This window comes from Melanaphis sacchari, unplaced genomic scaffold, assembly GCF_002803265.2.
Source record: "Melanaphis sacchari strain LSU unplaced genomic scaffold, SCAv2.0 Contig22_pilon_pilon, whole genome shotgun sequence".
Lineage (NCBI taxonomy): Eukaryota > Metazoa > Arthropoda > Insecta > Hemiptera > Aphididae > Melanaphis > Melanaphis sacchari.
The window spans coordinates 1,932,035-1,937,564 of record NW_020271107.1 but is presented as its reverse complement, the minus strand read 5'-3'; positions in this window follow the sequence as shown (position 1 = coordinate 1,937,564).

The following is a 5,530-nucleotide window of genomic DNA, read 5'->3' as shown; positions in this document are numbered from 1 at the left end:
TTTGGAAAATAAAAAATTAAGCGGGAATTATACAAGTTCTTAGGAAAATATAAAAATTGACAAAGAATTATACAAACTCTTTGGAAAATTTAAAAATAGATTGAAAATTATATAACCTCTTTAGAAAATATAAAAGTTGATTAAAAATTATATAACCTCTTTGGAAAATAAAAAATTTAATTGGGAATTATACAGGTTCTTTGGAAAATATAAAAATTGATAACGAATTATATAACCTCTTTGGAAAATATAAAAATTGATAAAGAATTATAAAAATTCTTTGGAAAATAAAAAAGTTGACTGGAAATTATTAAAGCTCTTTGGAAAATTTAAAAATGAATGGGAATTATATGAAACTCTCTGAAAAATATAAAAATTAATAATGAATTATATAGATTCTTTCATTAGTAATTGTTTTTATTTGTATTATTCAATTATAAACACTCTTTGGCTACAATTTTGCCCTTAGTAGTACTTAATCTATTCCTAAGTCAGTTATTTATTAGATAATATCATTAAATATATTATTATTATATCTTATATATCTGAGTTTATGATTTTACCTTTAGCTTCATTGATGGGCTTTTAGTTTTAAATCACCTCTCCATTTTTCCAAAAGGTATGTCGTGATCCTCACAAAACTAATAGTGTACAAATTTTCATATTGAGCGAATAAATATTTACTAAAATAATTTCATATTTCTCAAATGAAATGGGGCCGATATGACATCATGCCAGCCCCTCTCCCCACTCCCCAAGATTTTCGATATAATTCTGGGCCACTGCGTACAAATTCGTACAAATGACGTACTAAATGATAGAATTATAAAATTTCCAAATTCTTAAAAAGGGGAGCTAGCGTGACGTCGTGGTACGTGTCATAATTGTGCCCGACGATGACCGAATGACGTAACAATACTGTAGACTGCAGTTGACGTAGGTATAGTAGGGATTGTAAAGATATGTGTGTACAGGTATTCGGCACACAAATACACGGAAAGAGAGAACCAAATAACTTTACAAACAATTTAATTGATAAATTTCGAAATTTTCTCATAAGATAGCTTTCTGCACACCGAGCACTTTCGTTAAAAAAAAATCATCAAAATCGGTCCATAGAACTTTAGATATGACTTGACAAAAAATCGTCTCACGTTTAAGTAATATATATATATATATATATATAGATAGATATAATACTTGTCATCAATACGGTATAATACCATACCAATTCCTATATAGATTAACTATACATTTATAGAACTTGGCAATTATTCAGAATTTATTTTGTTTTAGTTTTAGGTACTATACCTATATATAATTTAAATAATTATATTTTTGTTAGCGCATGTACAGCAATTTATTTTATTTGTGGCATACACGTAAATATAGAAATAAATTTGAATAATAATTGTATATTAAACTAATAAGTAATTTTATGGACATTTTAATGGTTATTTATTTATAACATGAAAAATTAAATACTCGGAAGTTTGTTTAAAATTTATTTATTTATTTTTTCAGAGAATAAAAACTTTTTTTAAATTATAATTATATACTTTTTTAAATTATTGTCGTCAATATTTAATATGTAAAAATCATTTTTCAAGCAAGGCTAATTTAATAAAAATAATACTCTAAACAATACTATAAAAAAAAACTATAATAACAACTTCAAACTAAAAATATTATAATTAATATTTAACAACTATAATTTATACATTCAAGTGAGTTGAATACATTTTAAAAGCTTAACACAGCGAATTAATATTAATTGGTAATTCATAGGCCATAGTATATTTATATAGTTAAGGATAACAAAAAAAAAAAAATTATACGTATAACGTATAAATACTTTAATAACTAATCTTTTCATTAGTATTACTACTATAGATAAATCACAATTTAATGTTATAAACACATTATGTGTCTAATGCAAAAGTCATTCGATATACCTATAGAATAATTAATAAGTTGAATTAAAAAAACAAACAAAATAATAAAATTGTTTACAATGCTCAATTAGATTAAATTCGTTAAACACAACTTGATCGATAGTCTATATTGGTCCTCATTATTGGACAATAAGAGAAAATGTGATAAAAATAATCATAAAAACGTCCATTTACAGCTTTAAAATCTCAAAGTGACATGTGTGATCACATGGAAATTCTCGTTTTCATCAGTATTCAAATACTCACCCCTTCAAATTTATCAATATCCTCCATCTACTCGTATTTTGTCATTTTATAAATTACTTCATTGTCTGTTACATGATGACGTGTTTTCAATTTTGGGTCATTTCTATGGACAATCTTTGTGCGTTGACTCTTCTCATAAGCTAAAGTATATACGTACTATTATAAATATGGTAAACATTTTTAAAAATAATGTTTCTTTATTATTTATTCGTGGTAGTTAATCATAAACATTATTGAAAAGAATTATTTAGAAAAAAAAAAATAACGAACAACTGCGAAACATATTTCTAATGAAAATTATGATAATCTAATTGTTTTTAATGAAATAGGTTCTGATTATTTTGTCGCATAATTCAATAAATATTGGTCCTTTGGACTGCATATTCTTACCAATTACTCGTTTATGCTTAATTTATAAACACATAAGAAAATGTTAAATTTTTAGGTAAACATTAGTTCAAAAATCTAAGAAACCTTCATGATAATCCATCAAAATATTGCTGGCCTAGCATTAGAACTCAAGTTAAAAAAAATGTTAATAATACAAACGGGTTTTAAATAATTTTAATACTCGTACATCAGCCCTAATATACCGCGAATATTATGTTTAAATTCTTTATTGCATATATTGCATTTTCGATGAATTTATGTAATGCATATTTTTTGTTACTCCAAAAATACAATAAAATATTTATAAATAACTAGTTTTAACTTTTAAGGTATTAACATCTATATGTACTATGAACCTGAAATCTGCATCACACTGTACATACACACCCACATGTACGTATATAAATATACATACAATATTATATACTGTAAAAAGTCGTCTCTAGGTAAATTGGTACATATTTGTAAATTAACATACAATTTAATGTACATTAACGTATAGATTTTTTTCTGACTGAAAATTAATTGAACTTAACATATTATACATTCATGAATTCATCAATAAAAATTCTCATCAAAACATATCTTTAAATTACGAAAATTTCCTATGAAATCGAAAATATAGTGCATTATTATTTTTATTATTATAAATTGAACTAAATACTCTTGATCCTATGGTAACAAAGCGTTGTTGCTTTATTTCAAATAAATCGAGTGGTATTCGAACATGCGATATCGATTGTCGAATTTATAAGTTTAAGACTCGCAACAGACAACGTCAAGGTAATTATTAGGTATTCCTTTCAGTCAATATAACATGTTACAGTTCAACGCTGAATTTATGGATTAGCATGATGAATTAGAGCATGACGACTGCTACGAGCACTACAGTTCCAGACACAGTGACGACTGACGATTAAATATAAAATGAAAATGTTTCGTGTTTTGTTGTACATACAGCAGCTGCTGTCTACTATAAGTGAATTAATTGATTTAAAATTACAACTACTTCTCTTTATTTAAGATTCTAAGCGGAAAGTATTGTTTTTTAAATGGTCTGTGTTTTAGATTCTGAGTGTATCAATGTTCATATTAATTTTATGATGATGATGTGTGTGTGTGTGTGTGTGTTTTTTTTTTAATTAGTTAATTAATATTTATCTATTAACCTTTGTGTCTTTCATCCCTTCTTAAAGTTATAAAACGTGTTCAATCTTCAGTTTCATTATCTTTTTTAGTAAGAAAATGAATCTAGTTCTAGGGGGGGAATTTTTTTAAAAATTGGGTTAAATATATATATTACTGAAAATGGTAGTTTTCGAAAAAAAAGATGTTTTTGACAAAAATAAACAATCTTAGAAGCTTTGATTAAAATTTTAAACTTACTTTAGCATTTCTATACGAGGTAAAATGTTATTTTTTTTAGAGTTATTAACTCCATTAAAATTATCCGGAAGACAGCAACCCCATTATATTGAAGGTTTAATTTTTAATTTTTTTTATTTTCTTATGGAATATGCATAATACAAGTTGTTACTAGTTCATTTTAGTTGTAAGTTGTCACTATATTAAATTAATATATAAAATAAGTATATTTTAGAGTTATTGCGGTTGGCAGTATTTATATTTACAATTTTCTAAAGATACTTTAATTTTTCTTTTAGTTTACATTTTTGATTTTATTTTCATAAACATGACCAATCTTCCATTAAACTAAATATCATATTCAAGCGACATCAATGTTGAATACCAAACTCTTAGGATAATTTCATTTTTAAAATTCCAAAAATGTACCAAATATCACAACTTTCCGGAATCTCGACTCATATTTAGAATAAGACATGGTAACACATTATTGTACAGTTTGCAGTATATCCCTTGAGGATGAGTATGATACATGCGTCTTGCTAAAAGTTTAAGTTAACTTTTAACATGTAAATTCAAAAACAAATTATATATGAATATATTATGATAAATTTGTAGGTACATGTGGATTTGTGTGTATATACTTATAAATATGTTTGGATACATGATAAAACTTTTAACAGTTAACACTAATGATCAATAAATTTTGAAAATAATTTTTTACACAATTTGAAGTCATTACAACAATATATTTTTAATAACAATTTTTTAAGATATATTTAACTAATTTGAACGACAACGTATATTGTTAAGTTCATATTGATTACAAAATTTTTTTTAGAGTATTTCGACGTTTAAAAATTAAGTTTTAAACGGTATTAATAAGTTATTTAAATATTTAAAAGTTTCGGTGAATGGCAAATATTTTAGGGGTATCCTTGTAGTACTAATCCGTTCAGGCAAACTAAACTCAAAACATATATTATTTTTATATAATATATATACTCGTTGGAAATTCAATTCTGTAACATCAAAATTCTCATTGAAATCATTTACTTTGGTTTATAGGAATAAAATTGCATGTTGTCGTTTAAAATAAATAAAATTAAAAAATTATGTCAATAAAAACCAGTTATAATATTTTTTTTGAAATATTTTTTGTCTCATTATATGACTTTAAAATATATGCAAGAATCATTCGAATTAAAACTATTAAAAGTATCACCTTATATAAAAAGCGTATTATAGTGGTATATAATATATATACTAACACGAACATTAATGGAACACATATTAAATGAATGTTTAAAATACAAAATACAAAGAACTCAAGATAAAAAATGATCTGCCCGAACAATTATCAGAAATCATAGGATCTGACAAGGAATCAAATATAAAAATAATATATTTTCTAAAAATATCTGAATTATAAAATTTAATTAAGTTTAACATAATAATATTTCGGTGTAAAAAAAAAAAATGTAATAATGTAAAATTTAATCTACACGCTAATAATCACTGTTGTTAAAGCGTTATTTTGTTTAATAAAAAAAAAAAAAAAAAATAGATATGTA